This window comes from Odocoileus virginianus, chromosome 25, assembly GCF_023699985.2.
Source record: "Odocoileus virginianus isolate 20LAN1187 ecotype Illinois chromosome 25, Ovbor_1.2, whole genome shotgun sequence".
NCBI lineage: Eukaryota > Metazoa > Chordata > Mammalia > Artiodactyla > Cervidae > Odocoileus > Odocoileus virginianus.
Genome location: NC_069698.1, coordinates 20,711,848 through 20,735,203, shown reverse-complemented (window position 1 = coordinate 20,735,203; position 23,356 = coordinate 20,711,848). Strand labels below are relative to the sequence as shown.

Here is a 23,356-nt window from a genome sequence, read left to right as displayed (position 1 = left end):
GGTCAAGATTCTATTAACTAGATTGTTAAATTCTAAACTGTACTAAATTATTTAGGGTAAATATTTTATTTCTCTTATTATAGGTTTACTGTATTATGGGAGCTTTTTAAGAGGAAGAATTATGGAGAGCAAAGCATTATTTTAGGTTTTGTTTTATTATATTATATTATATATATATATATATATATATAGAGAGAGAGAGAGAGAGAGATATCATGCTCTATATAGAATACTACTTGTCTAATATATGAATCAAATAAGTTTTTGAACATAAATAGATACATGTTTAATGAATAGAATATGAGAGTTTCCACAGATATATAAAATGTGTCATGCAAAGATAGGAAAAAGTCTAAAGCAGTCACTAAACAGAAAGTGGGAAATGAAAATCTAGTCAAAGGTGGAAATCAGACCATAGGTAAATAGAAGAAATATATATGATCTGTAAAATTTGCAAACATTTGTAAGGGTATTATAATGGTAATATAATAATGGTATAATAATGGTATTTCATATTCTTAACTTTTCAGACCTGAACAATTATTTTATGATATATATAAATAAAACTGACATATCATTTTTATAGATGATATAATAACTAGTTATATCAGATATATGTTTATATCAAGTATACTCCCCTGGTGGCCCTGACAGTAAGGAACCTGCCTGCAATGCAGGAGACCCAGATTTGATCTCTGGGCTAGAAAGATCCTCTGGAGAAGGGCATGGAAACCCACTCCAGTACTCTTGCCTGGAGAATTCCATGGACAGAGGAGCCTGGCGGGCTACAGTCCATGGGGTTGTCAAGAGTCGAACACTGCTGAGCAACTAACACTTCACTTCACTTCTTATAACAAGTAATTAACAGATATACAATAAGGCTGATATCCTGCTACTCAAGATGTGAAGTTTACTCTTTCCCTTTTCCTAAAAATACCTTCCACAAGCAATGGGTTTCATTCTTGAAGGCAATATTTCAATGATGGAGCTTTATTCTATTCACAAGAATAGATGCTTGTATGATCTTAAAATATAATCAGCCTCATAGCTGGGTTGCATTTGTTTTTATGACCAGGAGGTATCAGAATATCTCCTAATTTGAGAACAAGTTTATAGGAGTATGTCAAGAACACAGAAAGAAAATAAAATAGCAGCTAAGGTATTGCCCTCCATAGTATCAGCATGTGTTGTGACAGTAAATTCTATTAACTGCCTTGAATTACATTTCAACTGTCCCTTGTAACACCTTCATTATTGTCACTAGCATTTAAAAATATTAAATTTATCTACAAGACCAATTTGAGCCTCTCAAGGTAACCTCTATTTCTATCACTTTTTCAAGTTAATATCCATACTTTATATTTAACAAACTTTTCCTTTACTTATAAAGATGCGGTTTATTTTCTTTTAGTCTCTCAGTTAAATAGCATGATTATATTCTGTATGTTTTTCCTTGGAAGCAGAAAATGCTTTCACAAACTGTCCTATGTAAGATTTGAGTTTAAACCCAAATGAAAATTAGATTAAATGACCAAATAACTAAAATTAACTTACTTTTCAGCATTCTGGATTTATTCTGAGTTAGAAACAAATGAAGACATGAGTGTAATGATGAAAGAAATTTCACTGAATTTATATAGTTGTGTGTTTCCAAGTGAACATTGTGGGGCTATTTAAAGTGCTTATTTTGGGTCATGTAAAGGAAAATATGTATTAATTTACATATTTAGCTATTAAACATGTATTTGATATGTGTTAATTTACATATTTAGCTATAAATATGTATTAATTTATACATTTAGTTAGTCAAGGAACATTCAATCTTAAAAATGCATATATTTTTCTGTCTGAAGAAATATGTGGAAGGGTAAAAATCAACTAAATATTTAAAATACTACCCTTTACATTTCAAAGTATAATTATTTATAGAATTACTTATTATATATATATGAAGAAAGACTATTGAAATAAAATGAAAAAGATAAAGTTACCACATATCTTATTTGCTTTTTAAATTTAAAGCTGGTTTTAATCCCTATTTAATTCCTTTAAGATGTAAAGAAAATGAGAGGAATGAACTCTACCTAATTTTTGGGTACATCCTCTATTTGTTAGAGACTATGATGAAAGTTTTGAAATAAACTGTGTCATTAAGCATGTAAAATTATCAAATGTAGTGGATACAGTTATTCCTATTTGAAAACAGTGAGGCTCAGAGTTATGTGACATCAAAAACATAGTTGGTAAGTGATGAGTTAAGATATAAGATAAGATATAATGACTTTTACCACTTCTATATGATATAGTTTTGGAAGTTCCAGTCAGAGTGATTAGGCAATGGAGGAAGGGAGGAGTTAAGTAATTAAGTAAGAGCATCAAAGTTAGAAAGGAAAAAGTACAGTTTTCTCTGCAGACAACATGAAATTGCATGTAGAAAGCACTAATAATACACACACACACACACACACAAAGTTTTAGTGAATAAATAAAATCAGCAGCATTTCAGAATCAAAATTCAATTCAGAAAATAAGTTATATTTTTATACACTAACAGTGAACAACTCAAAAAGGAAATTGAGAAAACAATCCATTTACAAAAGCATCAAAAACAATAAAGCACTTAGGGATAACTTAGCCAAGGGAGTTCTACTGGTACACTGAGATTACAAAATGCTGCTAAAAGAAACTAGTCATAAATAAATGGGAAGACATCTATGTTTATGGACTGACATAATATTGTTAAAATGTTAATATGTCTATGGAACAAATGATATGGTGAAGATGTAAATACCATCTGAAGCAACCTACAGATTCAATGCAATCCCTTTCAAAGTTCAAACAATATCTGTTTGAGGAAATAGAAAAAAAAAAAATCCTGAATTCCATGCCTTGAAGGACTACAAATAGACAAAATAATCTTGAAAAAGAACAAAGTTGAAGGACTCACATGATCTGATCATAAGACTTATTTAGAATCTACTGTACTCAAAAAAGATTGTGGTATTGGCATAAAGGAAGACATATAGACAATGGGATAGAAAAGAGAACTGAAAAAGTAAACTTGTATATATGATCAAATATGTCCGACAAAGTACCAATACCATTCAATGGGGAAAGGTCAGTTTTTCAAAAAATGGTCCTGAGAAAACTGGATACCCCTTTGGAAAAGAATAGTTTTGAACTCTCACTCTCTTCATATATAAAAATTAACCCCAAACAGGTCAAAGACCTAAACATAAAAGCAAAGGCCTAAGTATCTAGCATCTGTGCACTCAGGCATGTCTGACTGCTTGAAACCCCATAGGCTGAGCCCACCAGCCTCCTCTGCCCATGGAATTTTCCAGGCAAAAGAATACTGGAGTAGGAGGCCATTTCTTTCTCCAGGGAATCTTCCCGATCTAGGGATCAAACTCGTGTCTCTTGTGTCTCCTACATTGGCAGGATAATTCTTTACCACTTGTGCCATCTGGGAAGCCCTAAAACAAAAGAACTAAACATTAAAAGAAAACACAGGGCGAAAGATTCATTAGATTTGGTAGTGATTTATTGAATGTGACATTAAAAGCATAGGCATCAAAAGAAAAAAATAAATGAACTTTAAAAAATGAAAAACTTGTATCAAAGGCATTGGGGTGAAAAGGCAACCCACAAATTTGGAGAAAATATTTCTAAATAATATATCTAACAAAGGATTAATATCCAGAAAATGCTAAAAATAAAACTTCTAAAACTCAAACAAAAGAAATGGGCAACTTTAAAAAATGGGCAAAGGACTTGAACAGATATTTCTTCAAAGAAGATTTACAATAACCAATATACTCAAGAAAAGAGGAACATTACTAATCAATATCGCTAATCACTAGCAAGATGCAAATCTCAACCTAAATGACAGGCCACTTCATATTCATTATAATGGCTATTATCAAAACAAATCCTGAGAAATAATACTGTATGAAAAGACCTGGAGAAATTGGAACCCTTATGCGTTGCTGGTGGGAATTTAAAGTGATGAAAGTCCTGTGGAAAATGGTATGGTATTTCTTCAAAAAAATAAACAGAATGACCATAGGACCTAGCAATTCCCAAGTATAGGTATAAACCCCAAAGAGATTCAAAGAGTTGAATGCAATTGTCAAACAGATATTTGCACCCCATATTCATAACAGTATTTCCCACAATATTGAATAGGTGAGACTAACCCAAATGTTCACTGAAGGTTGATTGAATAAACAAAATGTGGCATATACATACAGTGGAATATAATTCTGCCTTTGTGAAGAATGAAATTTTGATATATGCTAGTGCATGGATGAAACTTTAAAACATTATGCTGACTGAAATAGGCCAGAGATAAAAGAATGGATGTTGTATGATTCTACTTGTATGTTGCCATTGTTGTTTAGTCACTCAGTCATGTCCGATTCTTTGCAACCCCATGGACTGCAGCACGCCAGGCATCCCTGTCCTTCACCATCTCCCAGAGTTTGCTCAAACTTAAGTCCATCGGGTGAGTGATGCCATCCAACCATCTCGTCCACTGTCGTCCCCTTCTCCTCCTGCCTTCAATCTTTCATAGCGTCAGGGTCTTTTCTAATGAGTTAGCACTTCCCAGCAGCTGGCGAAAATATTGGAGCTTCAACTTCAGCATCAGCCCTTCCAATGAATATTCAGGACTGGTTTCCTTTACAATTGACTGGTTTGATCTTCGTGCAGTCCAAGGGACCCTATAAATAGTCTTGTCCAACATCACAGTTTAAAAGCATTAATTCTTAAGTGATCAGCATTCATTATGGTCCAACTCTCACATCCATACACGACTCCTGGAAAAACGAAAGCTTTGACTATACGGACATTTGTCTGCAAAGTAATGTCTCTGTTTTTAGTAGGCTGTCTATGTTTGTTATAGCTTTGCTTCCTAGGAGCAAGAGTCTTTTAATTTCATGAGTGCAGTCACCATCTCCAGTGATTTGGAGACCAAGAAAATAAAGTCTGTCACTGTTTCCATTGTTTCCCCATCTATTTGCCATGAAGTGATGGGAGTGGATGCCATGATCTTCATTTTTAGAATGTTGAATTTTAAGATAGGTTTTCACTCTCATCTTTCACTTTCATCAAGAGACTGTTTCTGACTCTTCACTTTCTACCATAAGGGTGGTGTCATCTGTATATCTGAGGTTATTGATAATTCTCCTGGCAAACTTGATTCCAATTTGTGCTTCATCCAGCCTGTTAAGTTAAATAAACAGGGTGACAATATACAGCCTTGACATTCTCTTTTCCCAATTTGAAACCAGTCCTTTGTTCCATGTTTGGTTGTAACTGTTGCTTCTTGACCTGCATAGATTTCTCAGAAGGCAGGTCAGGTGGTCTGGTATTCCCATCTCTTTCAGAATTTTCCACAGTTTATTGTGATCCACACAGTCAAAGGCTTTGGCATAGTCAATAAAGCAGAAGTAGATGTTTTTATGAAATTCTCTTGCTTTTTCTATGATCCAACTGATGTTGGCAATTTCATTACTGGTCCCTCTGCCTTTTCTAAATCCAGCCTGTACATCTGGAAGTTCTTGGTTCATCTACTGTTTTGAAGCCTAGCTTGGAGTATTTTGAGCATTACTTTGCTAGCATGTGAAATGAATGCAATTGTGTGGTAGTTTGAACATTTTTTGGCATTGCCTTTCTTTGGGATTGGGATGAAAACTCAAGTTTTCCAATCCTGTGGCCACTGCTGAGTTTTCCAAATTTGCTGACGTATTAAGTGCAGCATTCTCATATCATTATCTTTTAGGATTTGAAATAGCTCAGCTGGAATTCCATCACCTCCACTAGCATTAGTCATAGTGATGCTTTCGAAGGCCCACTTGACTTCACACTCCAAGATATCTGGGTCTAGGTGAGTGATCACACCATCATGGTTACCTGGGTCACTAAGGTCTTTTGTGTATAGTTCTGTGTATTCTTGCCATCTCTTCTTAATATCTTCTGTTTCTGTTAGGTCCACGATGTCTCTGTCTTTAATTGTGCCCATCTTTGCATGAAATGTTCGCTTGGTATTTCTGATTTTCTTGACGATCTCTCTAATCTTTCCCATTCTATTGTTTTTCTCTAGTTCTTTTCATTGCTCACTTAGAAAGGCTTTCTTATCTCTCCTTGCTATTCTTTGGAACTCTGGATTCAGATGGATATATCTTTCCTTTTATCCTTTGCCTTTTGCTTCTCTTCTTTTCTTGGCGATGTTTTTTTATCACTGCCTACTGTACAATGTTACAAACCCCTGTCCATAGTTCTTCAGGCACTCTATCAAATCTAATCCCTTGAATCTATTTGCCACGTCCAATGTATACTTGTAAGGCATTTAATTTAGGTCTTACATGAATGGCCTAGTGGTTTCCCCTACTTTCTTTAATTTAAGTCTGGATTTGGCAGTGTGGTGTTCATGATCTGAGCCACAGTCAGCTCCCAGTCTTCTTTTTGCTGACTGTATAGAGCTCCATTTTCAACTGCAAAGAATATAATAAATCTGATTTCAGTATTGTCCATCTGGTGATGTCCATGTGTAGAATCTTTTCTTGTGTTGCTGGAAGAGGATATTTGCTCTGACCAGTGTATTCTTTTGGAAAAACTCTGTTAGTCCAAAACTCTCTTTGTCCTGCTTCATTTTGTACTCCAAGGTCAAACTTGCCTGTTACTCCAGGATCTCTTGACTTCCTACTTTTGCATTTTAGTCCCCTATGATGAAAAGGACTTCTTTTTTTTTGGTGTTAGTTCTAGAAGGTCTTGTACATCTTCATAGAACCATTCAACTTCAGTTTCTTTGGAATTAGTGGTTGGGACATAGACTTGGAATACTGTGATTTTGAATGATTTGCCTTGGAAATGAACAGAGATCATTCTGTCTACTTATATGTGGTTAATAAAACAGCCCATAGAGATATAGAGGCTTCCTTGGAGGCTCAGTTGTAAAGAATGCTCCTGCAATGCAGGGGATGCAGATTGGGCCCCTTGGTGGAGGATCCCCTGGAGAAGAAAATGGCAGCCCACTCTCTTGCCTGTGAAATCCCATGGACAGAGGAGCCTGGCAGACTACAGTCTATGGGATTGCAAAGAGTCAGTCACAAATTAGTGACTAAACAATCACCACCATCGAGGCATAGAACAGTGTTGGAAACCATACAAGGGACAGAAGAACAGGGAGTCATTTAATGGGTACAGTTTCATTTTCGGATGATGAAAGTTATGCAAATTAGTAGTGATGACTGTTGCACAACAATGTGAACATACTTAATGCCACCTAATTGTACACTTAGAAATAGTTAAATTGGTAATTTTTATATTATGAATATTTACCACAATAGTTAAGATTAGGGGAAAATATCTACCTAGATCACTGAATACTTGCAGTTAGGACAAAAAAAAGGAAGGATTTTTGTTAATATTTGTGGTTATATCACTGTTGACCAGTTACATTCTTGGTCCTTTATGTAGATTTTTTTCATATAATTTTCATATTAATCTACACTACATATTTTGATTTCAAGGATGCTGAGATTCCCACCTTGACTTAAAATTGCAGTGTATGTAAGTAGCAGATGCAAAGTTTAAAAAGATGCCTCTCTGGTCCCAAAATTCAGGCCTTGCAAATATACTTTTGACAGTATTACAGGAATGTATTTCATACATTCAACAATAAAAATGTTTTGTCTACTTAACTTTAATTTTGCAGATAGTTTATAGCCATAATAAATTAGTATTATCATGACCAACTAATTTTTCACAAGCAAAAAGAGGATCACAGTTTGTTTATTACTGTCAGTTTTATTTCAATTATGTGTTCCTAATAATTATAGAAAGCTTATCATGTGCTAAATTATGATAACACATATAATAAATGTATTTAGTTGAATATTTTAAAGATTGTTGTTATTATAACAGACATAAGAATACTGCAAGATAAGTTTGTCCTTTTATGTTTGCTGGAAGCATATACAGTAATCCCAAACAGAAAGTTACAGAGAAAAGTATTTATGGTTAAATGCATTGTTCTAATAAATGTGCAGTATATTGAATTTACCAATTGAATACTTGAGCATGATTAAGCAAAGTCTGTCCTGTCACTGGTAATGACTAAATCTATCATTAAATTATAGTTGATTGAGAAATATACATTTAATAATTTAATAATATAATATAGCTTCCCTGGTGTCTTGAACAGTAAATGTTTTATATTTAATAATATAAAACTGTTTCCTTGGTGGCTCAAATGATAAAGAATCTGCCTGCAATGCAGGAGACCACTGTTCAGTTTCTGAGTCAGGAAGATGCTCTGGAGAAGGAAATGGCAATTCACTACAGTATTCTTGCCTGGAAAATTCCATGGACAGAGGAACCTGGCAGGCTACAGTTCATGGGGTCACAAAGAGTCCAGCACAACTGAGTGACTAACACTTTCACTCACATTGATGAACATGGATTTCTAAGTGGAGATGTGAGAGCATAATCCATATATGTAAATATGTGTGGACCTGTATATTTTCATCATAAACCATGTTCCAAATAAGAAACTTCATCTGAATACCCTAGTTTCTTAGAAGAGCATGTCAAAATAGTATGTCAGGAAAAAGAAGAAATTTCTTAAATGTAATCACCTAGGTTGTGTTTTAAGAAATATTTTAAAAGAAAGAATGTCTATCTTGACTAAGGTCTTTTATTTTCATCCATCTTTCTCTTAAATTGGAACAGAAGGATATTTGTAATACATTTAAATTTTTTACCCAAGGGATTATGTAGTAATGAGGATTATGTTTCCTTTTGAAAATAAGTAAAAAAAACTTCTGTATTAAGTTTTTGAAGGCTTCATACTTTTAAGCTATATGCTTTTTAAAATGTTTCAAATGCACTTACATAAATATAACCAAATACGCATTCTCATATAACACCTGCTGAAAAACAACTTTAGGATGAATTTTACTAAATTATATTTAGTGAAATCATCATCAATAAATCAATAATACAGAACTAGCCTTCACTGTCATTTGAAACTTTGGTTAAGAATCAAAACTAAAGAGACTTCCCTCATGGTCCAGAGGAGAAGGGAAAGGCTGCCCACTCCAGTATCCTGGCCTGGAGAATTCCATGGGCTGTATAGTTCATGGGGTCATAAAGAGTTGGACATGACTGAGCAATTTTCATTTTCACTTGGTTGTCCAGTGGTTAGAGTTCCACATTTCCACTGCGGGGAACACAAGTATCCTTGGTCAGGGAACTAAGATTCCTACATGCCACAAGGTGTAGCAAATAATAAAATACTATTTTTTTAATTGAAAAGAATAAAAACAAAATAAAAGAACATTAAAATTTTTTCCAATGAGATGTATCTGTGGCCATTCTTGTTCTGTTATCTCATCCTGCTGGAGACTAGGTCTTCTTCATCCAAATGCTAAATTTTCTTAGGGTCCTACTGGTTATTAAACATCATTGTTTCATTTTGTTTAAAAGATTTAACTAACAGGAGGGATTAAGATGACATTAAAATCAATAAAAACAACAAGCAGAAACTTAATTTAGGTACAAAACCTAATTTGACAGGCTGGATTACAAGAAAGGTACTAGATAGCATAATAAATTAGTTCTTCTTTAGCAGAGAGGTACTCCTAAAGTATTGATACTGTGAAGTGTTTTTCTAATGGGCATAAAATAAAATATTTTTACTAGATAATGATTTTATTTTCTTTTTTGACTACCCACATATAGAATGGAAATTCCTTTATCTGGAATTTGGGAATAAAAATAAGATAAAAATCAAATCAATATATTTTCTAAGCAGGGTAGATAAAATGGAGAAAAGAACAAAGAAGGTGATAAACACAAGGATGTCACTGTGATTTGGGAAACAGTGAAGACAAAGTGGGATGTAGAAGAGTAATGGAGAGGTGCTATTTGACAGACATTAATGTTTTAATATACAAGATGAATGAGTTCTAGAGATCTGCTATATAACATTGTGTCCATAGTTAACATACTATATTATGCACTTAAAAATGTGTTAAGAGAACAGATATCATGTTAAGTGCTCTTACAACAACAATAATGATAATAATCAGAAAAGTAGTAGCTAATGAGTGATACACATGGATGAATAAAGTAACCTATTAATGGCCAAAATATAGATGAGCAGCACATGAAAAGTAAATGAGACAGATGATACAATATGTAGGACAAGGAGGGAAATAAAAATTTGCTCATGTACACATTATGTTATTTAACTGCTGAATTTTAAACTACTAAACTATATGGCATGGTATTTGAGCAAATATGATGAACAGTTTATAGTGGTAATATGTCAAAGACATAAATAGAATGGGAATGCTCTGTTAAATAGTAAATGATCCCATTCGTGAGTGTATATTAATTCTTTTTCTCAATTGCATCATATTTTCCCTTTTGTAAATGCTGTCACTATCATTACCAGGCAGAGTACTACCTGCAGAAGAATAAATTATGTTCTTTTTTAACAATATATTATTTTTATATTACTATGTAAAAGATTTTCTATGATTAAATCTATTTAAGGTATGCCTATTATATGCTTATATTCACATAAATTCACACAGATGATCAGATTGATTTTTTTTTTATTGTGTGTTGCGAGTCCTAATCAAAGTCTTTGTGCATGCTATCAGCCTTGGGAATAGAAGGTTAGACAGAAGTATTAATACAATGTTGAACTCTTGGCAAGTTCTTCATTCACTTTATTTTTTTATTTTTTTTTAATTTATTTTTTTTATTAGTTGGAGGCTAATTACAACATTGCAGTCGTTTTTGTCATACATTGAAATGAATTAGCCATGGGTTTACATGTATTCTCCATCCCGGTTCCCCCTCTCGCTTCCTTCTCCACCCGATCCCTCTGGGTCTTCCCAGTGCACCAGGCCCAAGCACTTGTCTCATGCATCCAATCTGGGCTGGTGATCTGTTTCACCCTAAATAATATACATGTTTCGATGCTGTTCTCTTGAAACATCCCACCCTCGCCTTCTTCCACAGAGTCCACAAGTCTGTTCTATACATCTGAGTCTCTTTTTCTGTTTTGCATATAGGGTTATCATTACCATCTTTCTAAATTCCATATATATGTGTTAGTATACTATAATGGTCTTTATCTTTCTGGCTTACTTCGCTCTGTATAGTGGGCTCCAGTTTCATCCATCTCGTTAGAACTGATTCAAATGAATTCTTTTTAATGGCTGAGTAATATTCCATGGTGTGTATGTACCACAGCTTCCTCATCCATTCGTCTGCTGATGGGCATTTAGGTTGCTTCCATGTCCTAGCTATTAACACCTATCTTACTCAAACTCTTCCAGAAAATTGCAGAAGGTAAACTTCCAAACTCATTCTATGAGGCCACCATCACCCTAATTCCAAAACCAGACAAAGATGCCACAAAAAAAGAAAACTACAGGCCAATATCACTGATGAACATAGATGCAAAAATCCTTAACAAAATTCTAGCAAACAGAATCCAACAACATATTAAAAAAATCATACACCATGACCAAGTGGGCTTTATCCCAGGAATGCAAGGATTCTTTAATATCCGCAAATCTTCATTCATTTTAAACATTATTAGAGTTGTTTTTAGTCATTAATTTTTTAACAGAGGAAATTGATCCCTGTTCAAGATATAATAGAGAGCTTCAAGATTCTGATAACTCTGGTGACATTTCTTAACGTCAATGATGTTAAAGGATCAGGATGTGTGAAATGTACATGTAGACGATGTCTAGTGATGCTGTGCATCTCTGTCATTTTCGGTCAGAGGCAAATAATAGAACATGGGGAAATTGCTTTAATCCTTCCTAAGGTTGTGCTGTGGCACATTTACAGGTCTGCATGAACAGTTGGGCACTTTCTCAGTTCATCTTTTGTGAGTTGTTTCACCAGCCCTGTCAACAGTTATTCCTCTAAGGAGCAATCATCCACATCTTGCAATCCTCTAGGACTACAAAGTCATCCTGCAAATAGCAGTTAGATTGACGCTGCTTACCTGAGTCTCAAAATGGCATTATGCTGTGATATAACCCTGAGTTGCCAGATGGAAATAGGGTCCAGTAGTAATCAGGAAGCTCCAAATGTTTGGAATAGTTGTATTCTCTAGTTTAAGCACTTGCCTTATGCTTTTCCCTATGTTTTTTGAATATTAATAGTTATCACGGGGCATAAAAGATATACATCTTAATGAGCAAAACTAAGGCATTCTAATGTTCTTGAACTGACAAGCTAGAGACTGAGATGGGCTTTATGCAGATGACATTTTTTTTTTTTTTTAATGGGAATAGAATAGCCTCTGGAGATACCGATCAGGACAGATAGATGTTTCTTCAGGTCTACTTAGACACTAGAGATTTATGATAAGAATCTGTTAGAATATATTTCATCAGCTCTTTAAATCTGGAACAAAGAAGTGCCCTTGATTTGAAAAGCTTTAAAAAGCACATCAATGTGAAATAGATGATTTGGACATTTTGCTGACACTCGGGGAACTTTTGTTTGGAAAGGAGCATTCTTTTTACTTCTAACTCAGTAGTCAGAATCAGCAACTTTGACCAAGTGACACAGGATATTAATGTGAGATTATAATTTGAAGCTGAAATTTAATTGAAAAGCAGTCTCAACCTGTTTTGCTGTCTCTCTTTCTCTCCATTTATGTGTACATCCTATTAATCTTAAATAAATCTATAATTCTTACAAAATAAATGAACTATCACCTGTTACTAATGGCACAATATAATATCATTTTCCTAACCATTGTTTTCTGAATATAGCTCAGTAATAGATCTCTGTGATAAAAAAAATAGCAGCTATAATTGATACCAGGTTTTGTTTTGCTTTTGGAAATCTAAGAACAATCATGTATTATTTGGTCCATAAAAATGCATGTAACAAATTTGTAAGTTAAAAGCAGAATAAAACAGATATCAATGAAACCGCAACCATTACTGCTACCTTACTTTTCCCCATTCCATTGTCACTGTAGTGAGAATAAATCAGTGAGAATTAGTTCTCACTGTACTGAGAATTAATCTTTTGAATTTTTTTTTAAATTTGGAGTTTTGCTCATATGCTATAGCTATGTAATTATTATATGTATGCATTCTTATATAAGGTAATTAATTTTATTTACTTTGAGACTTTAAAAGTGTTTTAATACTTTAAAAAGTTTTTGATATTTTTATTTATCATTCAACATTGTATTTCTAAATTTTATCCATGTTATGCCTATGGAGATTTTTTTAATTTGTTGCCATTGTTGTATAATATTATGCAATATAAATACATTGATTTATTTATATATTTTCCTATATTTGGGGGCATTTTACATTTTTCTTGACATAATGTTATTTTGAATATTCTTATATGTGTTTTCTATGACACATTTGCAAGAGTTTAGTCTAGAAGCAGAGTCTCTGGTTTTTAGTATTTGCACATATCATTTTATAAGATCATGCCAAATTTGCTTCCAATATAATTGCATCAGTATTTTCCACTAGAAAATATACAGTTCCCTGTGTTTTATATTCCCACCATTTGTCAAACATTGCTAGCTTTATGAATAACAAAGTTTCTTACTTTAGTCTTAATTTTGCATATTCCTAATTAGTACTGAGGATCTTTCATTTGCTTTTCTTGTTTGATTCATGTTCTGAATAAACTCTTCTTCAGTTTGAATAGCATTTGTATCCCAAAACCAATAAGAAATTATTTTTTCTTTTAAAGGTTTTGGAGTTTTTGTTTTCCTTAAGTCTTTATTTGATGTTGACTATTACAGATCTCATGAGCTAATTTCATTGTTGCTGTTTTTTTTATATGAATAACTAACTGTCCTAGCACCATTAATTACATAGTTTCTCTTTCCTAAATTATTTATTGATGACTACCATGTTTCTTATGTCATATATTTCATATTCTTCAATCAATGGATGAGTTAAATCTAGTTTGTCTATTCCTGTTTCAAGACCACATTAACTTAAATATATTAGTTTTCTAATAAACCCTGGTATTTGATAAAGATCATCCAAACTTGCTCTTCTTTTTCAGAAACCTTTCAGTTCCTCTTGGGCCTTGCAATTCCATACAGATTTTACAAAAATTCTGATAAAAATGTCATAACAATTTAAATAGATCAGTATTGAGAAAAATGTGTGTTCTCTGTTTACGCCTCATAATGAACTTTGTAATTTTCTTTGAAAATATCTTTCTGTGTTTTAGATTGACAGAGATGACATTTTAATCGCCATTGCAAGTGATGTCTGATGTATTAATATCCTATTTGAATGTGTTCTGTCAATATTTTAGTTTTCCAAAAATGCAATAAATATTTTTACATAAATGCTACACTCAGCAACTTTTTTTTTTAGGGTTACACCTTTGTTTTTATTTTATTTTATTTTTTTTCCATTTATTTTTATTAGTTGGAGGCTAATTACTTTACAATATTGTAGTGGTTTTTGTCATATATTGACATGAATCAGCCATGGATTTACATGTATTCCCCATCCTGATCCCCCTCCCACTTCCCTCTCAACTTTCTTAATACCTCTTTCAATTTTAATATTTTTATGAATATTTTTTTTAGCTTCTGCACAATTATATCATATTTGAATAATACCAATTCATTTCTTTCCTTCTAATCCTTATAAAGTTATTTTTTCTTATTGCATTGGGAATCTTTTTCAATACAAAGTTAAAAAATTGTGCTGTTATCCTTATGTTGCCTATGATTTTAAATAGAACACTTTTAAACTTTCAACACAAAAATTATTTTCCTGTAGGTTATTTTTATTAAATTAGAGATAATTCTAGTTTCCTAATAGTTCTTTTCATGGATATAATTTGAACTAATAGCTTGATATCCCCATATTTATTGAATTACTCATTTGTAATCACATTTATAGATTTTTTAGTGATAGACTACCCTTGCAATTCTGAATAAACCAACCATAGTTATGCTATACCACCTACATATGCACTGCTAGATTAAGGTAACTAATATTTTGTTCAGGAGTTTTACATCTATATTTATAAAAAGAAGTACTCTATACTTTACTTTTCCATCATCTTCTTGTCTAAAATTAATAATGAAGATATACAACCTTACAGAATAAGTTGGAGAGTATTTCTTTATTTTAATTGTCTCTTCTTAGAATTTCAAAGAAATTATTCATAAAACATATTTGTTCTGGAATTTGCTTCTTGGAACATTTGAGAAAATTGATTCAATTAGCTTACTTATTTGTTTAAGAAGTATTTGAAGTTCATTTCTTCCAAAATTAAGTCTGGTTATACAGATTTTCTAAGAATGCGCACTTTTTTTTCCTCTGAGCAAATAAACTTTCACTTTTTCATCAAAGACCAATATATAAATGAGAGCTATGCTTAGCTGCTCAGTCATATCTGATTCTGCGACCCCATGGACTGTAGCCCACCGGGTTCCTCTGTTAATGGGAATTCTCCAAGCAAGAACACTGAAGTGGGTTGCCATTTCCTTCTTCAGGGGGTCTTCCTGACCCCAGGGATCAAATCCAGGTCTCCCTCATTGCAGGCAGATTCTTTACTGTCTGAGACACCAGGGAAACCCTATATATACACATATGCATACACTCATTTCTTACTATTTCCATTTCTGTAATGATCCTTTTTGTTATATTAGATATTTAAAAGAGATTCACTTAAAAGAATATGCATTTATATTATTTAATAAATTTATTGCTATGTTTATTTGCATTCTGTTTATGATTCAGTTGACACTGACTTTTTAAAATTTTCTTGGTAGCTTGTTTAAAACTTTGTAGGTGGCCAATTTGTGTAGATATGCTCTATGCTGTTAATAATATTCCTCAATTGTTAGTTTCAGAGTGATATATGTCTTTTAATTTAGTTTGATACTTCTTTTGTTCAAATCTTTAAATATATATTTATTTATAAAAATAAACATATTTTTGTTGTCTTAGCTCCTCAGATTTTGAGAAAGGAATGTTGAAATATCTCACTATAATTCAGTTCAGTTCAGTTGCTCAGTTGTGTCCAACTCTTTGCGACCCCATGAATCAAAGCACGCCTGGCCTCCCTGTCCATCACCAACTCCCGGAGTCCACCCAAACCCATGTCCATTGAGTCAGTGATGCCATTCAACCATCTCACCCTCTGTCGTCCTCTTCTCCTGCCCTCAATCTTTGCCAGCATCAGGGTCTTTTCAAATGAGTCAGCTCTTTGCATCGGGTAGCCAAAGTATTGGAGTTTCAGCTTCAACATCAGTCCTATCAATGGACACCCAAGACTGATCTCCTTTAGGATGGACTGGTTGGATCTCCTTGCAGTCCAAGGGACTTTCAAGAGTCTTCTCCAACAACACAGTTCAAAGCATCAATTGTTGTGTGCTCAGCTTTCTTTAGAGTCCAACTCTCACATCCATGTATGACCCCTGGAAAAACCATAGCCTTGACTAGATGGACCTTTGTGGACAAAGTAATGTCTCTGCTTTTTACTATGCTGTCTAGGTTGATCATAACTTTCCTTCCAAGGAGTAAGCGTCTTTTAATTTCATGGCTGCAATCACCATCTGCAGTGATTTTGGAGCCACCTCCCCCCCCCCCAAGAATAAAATCAGCCACTGTTTCCACTGTTTCCCCATCTATTTGCCATGAAGTGATGGGACCAGATGCCATGATCTTAGTTTTCTGAATGTTTGGCAGTTGTTCCCTATAGTTGGCATAGAACATTTGCCCTCTTTGTCCCTTTTCTAGCCTACAGCATGAGACACAAAATATCACTTTCTTGGACGAGGAGGATGAGGACTGTATCTAAGTGTGACTGAGAGATGAGGTAGAAGAATCCTGGTCCTAGAGAAATTTGAAGGAAAATGTCTCAGTATCAGAATTGGAAGTTTAAGTGTGTAAAAGTGGGGGGGGAAGAACTACTTCAGCCATCCCTATTTTAGCTTATGTGGCACATGTAGCTCTATTTAATCTAAGGCTTCTATTTCATTAGGTGCAAACACACACACAGTTGCTATATAACCCTAATTAATTGAACATTGTGTAATGACTCTCACTTTCCTATTTATATATATATATGAAAATGTGAGGCTCTTTATGTTTTGTGGATGTTATTTGTAAATAGCATTCTGTGGGATGTTATTTGATTTTCCATTTCGGTTTTCCATGCTTTTGTTTAACCAACAAGTTTAGTCCTTTGATGACTGATATATTTTGACTTATTTCTTCAACTTACTTAGTGTTTAATCATTGCCTCACTTTTTAAGACCTTTATCTCTCCTTTAATGTTATATAACAATTGAAAATGTTTCTTTTACCTTAGGACTCTTTCACTTTTCAACTCTAATCTGTTTTTATAGATTATTCTGTTCATGATTTTACTTTCTGTTTTATAGCTCAATACATTTGATGCTATTATTATTATACAGAAATAATAACTTGTTTTATATTTTAATTAAATTTAATTAAATTTAATATTTTAATTAAATATATTTTAATAAATTTATAATATTTGGCTGGTTTAAATAACAAAAAATTGTTGTCTCACAGATTTGGTGCTAGCGATAACAAACCCACCTTCCAACACAGGAGACATAAGAGACATGGGTTGGATCCCTGGGTCAAGAAGATCCGCAGGAGAAGGGCATAGCAAACCACTCCAGTATTCATGCCTGGAGAATCCCATGGACAGAGGAGTCTGGCAAGCTGTGGTCCATAGGGCTGCAAAAAGTCGACATGACTGCAATGACTTAGCACACGGTTTGAAAGCAAGATATCCAAAATCAAAGTGTCATTAGGGTTGTCAATAGCTCTTTCGTTTTGAGAGCTCTTAAAGCAAAGATCTGTTCTAACCTCTCTCCTTGGCTTTCAGATGGCGTCTTCATGTTCACATGGCACTTTTATTTCGTTTTATCCAAACCACTTTTTCATCACTATACTTTCATACATCTTAGACCATTCTTCTGAAATAATTATTTTTCCTTCCTGAAATATATAATTTAAATATTTCTATAAGGGAGAATTATTTGTGGATAACACTAACTGTTGTTTGTTAGATATAGCACTATTTTACTCATTATTAATAAATAGTTTTGCTACATAAGCAAATTTAGGTTGATGCCTAGTTTTCCTTTTCATTCAATCTCTGGCTTCCATTAGTGTCAAAAAATCTGAAATTAATCTGTTGGTCTATCATTTCATTTTTAGTGCTGCTTTTATGTTCTTTCTTTTCTGTTTCTTTTTATCAATAGTCTCTTACAATTCTATCATAACTTACTTATATTGTTTCACATATATTATGGGTCCTGATTCTATAAATTTATCTCTGATTAGTTTTATTCAGTACTATTAAAACCTTAATATTATCACAAATTTTTCAAATGGAAAGGATTTTTCCCTCAAGGAGGATGAGTCTTACTGATTCTAGGTAAAAGGAAATCTATGTGGCATTTAAAAATTCATTTATGTAAAAATAATAAAAATCATTTTGGGGAGAACAAAGATGATTTTATATAGGAATTTTTTTTTCCTCCCTCATTTTTTTAAACTAAAAATTGTTGAACTTTCTCCGAAGTTTACACAGGTGCTAAGTCATCTTACATAGACAGCCAGGTAAAGGAAAAAAAAGATGTTAAAAAACGAAAAGAGATGCATCAATATATGATATTTGTTTTTCTTTTTCTGACTTGCTTCACTCTGTGTGACAAACTATAAGCTCATCCACATCACTACAAATGATCCAATTTCATTCCTTTTATGTGGTTGAGTAATACTCCAATTGTATGTATGTCAACATCTTCATTCATTGGTTGATGGGCATTTAGTTTGCTTCCATGTCCTAGCTTATGCCAATAGTGCTGCAGTGAACACTGGGGTACATGTATCTTTTTGAATTATGGTTTTCTCAGGGTATATGCTCAGTAGCGGGATTACTGATGAACCTATTTGCAGGGAAGTATGTAGAGAATGGGACTGTGGGCACAGTGGGAAAAGGGGAGGGTGGGAAGAATTGAGAGAATAGCACTGACATATATACACGACCATGTGTAAAATAGATAGCTAGTCGGGAGCTCTCTATATAGCACATGGAGCTCAGTGCTCTGAGATGACCTAGAGCAATGGTATGTGCGGGTAGGAGGGGGTTCAAGAGGGGTAGGATATACGTATACCTATAGCTGATTCACTTTGTTGTACAGTGGAAACTAATACAATATTGTAATGCAATTATACTCCAATAGCGCAACAAATAAATGAAAAACAACAACAACAAAGAGATGGTTTTTCTTTCTATGAGCATACACAGGGTTCTTCACTATTTTTCATTTATTAAATCTAATTTGATTTTATTTTCCTCTCTTGGAAAAAAGTTGTGATAACATGCTATATTGATGTTATAGGAAAAAGCACTTTAAATTTTAAAATACTCAGATTTGCAGCTCAGATTTCATCTTGAAAATAACAGCGTGCATGTGTACTCGCTCACTTCAGTCGTGTTTGACTCTTTGTGACCCTACGGAATGTAGCCTGCCAGGCTCCTCCATCCATGTGATTCTTCAAGGAAGAATACTGCAGTAGGTTGTCATGACCTCTTCCAGGGGATTTTCCCAACCCAGGGATTGAACATGCATCTCCTGCATTGCAGGCAGATTCTTTACCCGCTGAGCCAAGCATTTTAAATATTAAATTAGTTATAGATTTGCTGCTCAAATTTCATTTTGAAAATAATACCTCCATTTAAAATTATTATCTTAAAAGTTCTAGTACCAGTTTTTCATTCACTTATTCTACAAGTATGTATTAAGCTAATAATGTAGGTCATTAATCTATCCCTGTTTTGAATTTTTCTTGACATCTACTGAAGAAATGAGCCAAAAATATAATGAGAATAACTTTAAATTAGGGGAAGAAAGGAAATGATAGTTGGGTTTTTTTTAAGTATTATTTAAAAATGTATAATGGGGGAAATAGTTGTAAACCCATATATAATGGTGTACTACAGTTTTAAGCTCTCATTTACTTAGATTTTTTCAGAAGAAGTAGGATAAATAGAATTCAGTGCCATCCTTGAAATATTGGTCTCATAGTTGTAAATTACTGCAACAAAGTTAACCCTTATCCACAGTCATTTTGGCTGCTGCTTATAGGTTCATGTCCTGCTGCATCCCTATTGTACTCAGTTTAGAAATAACTCAGCTTCCTACTGCAAATCCTTTATAATGAGGACAATTTTAATCCTAAATTTCCATTGTAAGCTATTCTTATAAAGAATCTGTTTCATTGATAATATTTTAGTTGATCTTCTTTAAAAGTAACACTTCATCTTTTGAGATAGCTTTGCTATTTTGAAGGATTACTCTAAGCAATGATTTTTAATCTATTTTTTCATTAAAATTATAAACAATCATTGAATATGTTTAAAACCCCTACATATTAATTTTTTAAGTTAAATTTAATGACAAAGTATATTAACTGGGCAAATAGTGTAAAAATATTTAATACATTTTAGTGTTCATTCAGGACACCAGAGTTTAACTCAGAAATTAATGTATTTATTCTGCTAATGTTTAATGAAGGGATGTGGCTATGAATTACAAATAATAATCAAAATTAGTTTTGTTCATCATTTGTTTTAAAATAAGGATATATAGAGCCAGAAAGTTAGTTTTTTAAAAAATCCTATGCTTTCTTGAAGTTCACCATCTAAGTAACTAACACTAAATTAAGCAAATTGGAACTAGGCAAAGCTATTTTATAGAAAAGAAACTCCTTGACTTAGTTAAATGAAAGGAACAAATTCTCACTTCCAAGTATAAGTTTTGGAGTTAAGACAACTCAACTTGAAATGCCTTTGGGCCAGTTTTCTCATTTTTTTAAATTCCCACCTCTCTTCTCCCGATCTCCTCCTACTTCCCCCAACGTTTATCTGGTGTTATGTGTTTATGATATCCCAACCACAGCCCCTGGCACATACCTCAGCTACTTCCAAAGATTTCACTGACCTCCCCTGCCACACACATTTTCCTTTGAGATCAGAATAATTTAGAGACTGAGAAACCGAGTAGTGAGTTAAAAATAGGTGAAAGAGAATCAGTGTCACCCCGGGCTGATTTTACTTCGCTTCTATGTGGTGGGAAAATTGGGGATAATTACTTTTTGTTATAATTTCTTTTCTTGTCTTCTTTCCAAAAATCAAGGCTTCAAGCAAATACTTGCATTCAAGTGAGAGAATTTCTAGAAGTTCAGGTCTATCATTTCACTCAGGCAGTAACACTTGACTTGGAATAAGAGATCCACTAGAACCTGTGGATTCAATTGCTTCATATGATAAATTAGAGTAGTAAAACCTAAATCACAAGGTCATTAGGAGGATTAAATTAGAAAATATCTACAAAATGCCAAGCAAGCAATACAAGATGTGCCAGCAATTATTAATGTATATTAATTAGAAGTATGTGGATAGATCATACTTATTTATAGAAGTGGTCTTGAAACTTTATCTTCATATTTTTTGAACACATTTTAAAAGCCAAACTAGAATCATTCATTTTATTTCTAGAACTTTTACTCTTTTTAGTAGAAGAAAACTATTAATAGAAGAGTTTTATTGAAATATACAAAATATACATATTTTATACATGAAATTCACAACACTATGCATGATCCTTCCTTATGTAGCATTTTTTTTTTTACAAAGTCAAAAACCTTTATTTTTGCTCCCTTCAGCAGCACATGAGAAGTAGCAGTGACCTCAGCAGTAGGCCTGGTATCTTTGCCCTGTTGAGAAGCCAGAATCTCATCTCTACCTCTAGCTGTTTCCTCAGATGGCAAAAGGAAGAGGTGGTGGCCAACCCCAGTGCTGTAACCCGGAGCATGTCGGGGTCAACCTGGCAAGGTTGCTAGCTGCCTGATCCCCAGTCTGAGGCTGGAACTTCTGTTTGCCTGAGTAACGAGACATCAGTCCTAGGATTTCTCCACATTGTGCCTTGCTTCTGCAGCGGCCAGGAGACCGGTCCTTGAGCTATCCCTGCATGGTACCCTGGGGCAGGCCCACTGGCTCGTTTGGCTCAAGGATCCCAAGAAGCTATCCTTGGAGGCCCTTGAGGTAGTGCAGGAAGCAGGGTGGTGCTCAAGTTGAGGCTGACACACTCCAGCTCACACGCTCACATTGCCATCACAGAGGCTGAGTGAACAGTCACCCAGGGCAGGGGATTCCAGCTCATTCCGTTCCCGTGGGGCAAGTGGCTGGAAGTTAACAACACCCGAGTAAGCCAGTGCCTTCCTGTGTCCACTGCCAGGAATACCTTCCAGTTGTCCAAGCAGCCATAGTTGTAATGATTCCTAAAAACTCTGCCCTTGGCCTGCAGCCACTGACGCTCCTACTTGCTGATGTGCCTTGTTGAGATGCCAGTCTCACCTCGACTGACGAGCACGGCCTGCCATAGAGTTAGGGCAGCCAGGGCAAGTGCCACAGAACCGCACAGGAACCAGAGGCACGCAAGACTCTTGGAGTCACTCCCTCCCAGAAGTCACTCCTGGAAGGAGAAAGTGGGTGGTGGGGTCTGGTGGCAAGTCTTGATGGCAGCATAAGCCTCCTGGAAAAGGTCCCAGCTTCCATAGCTATTGCAGACGCTGCAGTGATGTGTTCGGGCTGGCATGAGGTTAATGCACTTCTTACAGATAAGACTGTTGTCGTATCATTCCTGCCCTGGGGTGGGCATCCAGGTGGGCTGGTGATAACCTGGTAGTCATGGAGGACGATGAGAATCAGATTCCAGCGACTATAGAAGAAAGGCCAGCAGAGCCGGGGCACGCAGTAGGTTTGGAGGATGCGGGGCAGGACGCACAGGTAGGCGATGGCCACGATGGAGCCGGTCAGCACAGTCACCAGCCCCGCGAACACCACCCCGTACCGGCGCATCACGTTGCCCACCAGCCAGTAGACAGGCTCAAAGGCAGCGTCCAAAGCCTGTCCCCCAGGAGCAGAAGCGGGTGCAGGCAGAGGCAGGCAGCGCCCAGCCACAGGCTCCTCTGGCCCTGCGTGGCTCCTAGGAACACACAGCACCATGAGGGGCCAGCCTGGGTCCTGGCCCTCCCTGCCCCACAAAAGTGGGAAGCTTAGAGGCAGAGGCTTAAGGCTGAGGCCCGCTGGGCCGGTCACCAGCTGTGGGAAAATAGGGAGGCAGCTCCAAGCTGAAGCGGGTCTCTGGAACTGTCCGTGTGGACAGACCACTGGGTGGAGGCCGACCAGTGTGCACAAAGCTATCCACCTGGCCCCGTGGGCCCGGCCGCCGTAGCAGAGGTGTCGG

The 23,356-nt window shown here is 35.0% G+C and overlaps 1 pseudogene; it reads right to left on the bottom strand.

The window, feature by feature from the left end:
- Positions 1-22,210: 22,210 nt before the first annotated feature.
- On the bottom strand, positions 22,211-23,115 carry LOC139031075 (palmitoyltransferase ZDHHC16 pseudogene; annotated as a pseudogene).
- Between the last annotated feature and the right edge of the window lie 241 nt (positions 23,116-23,356).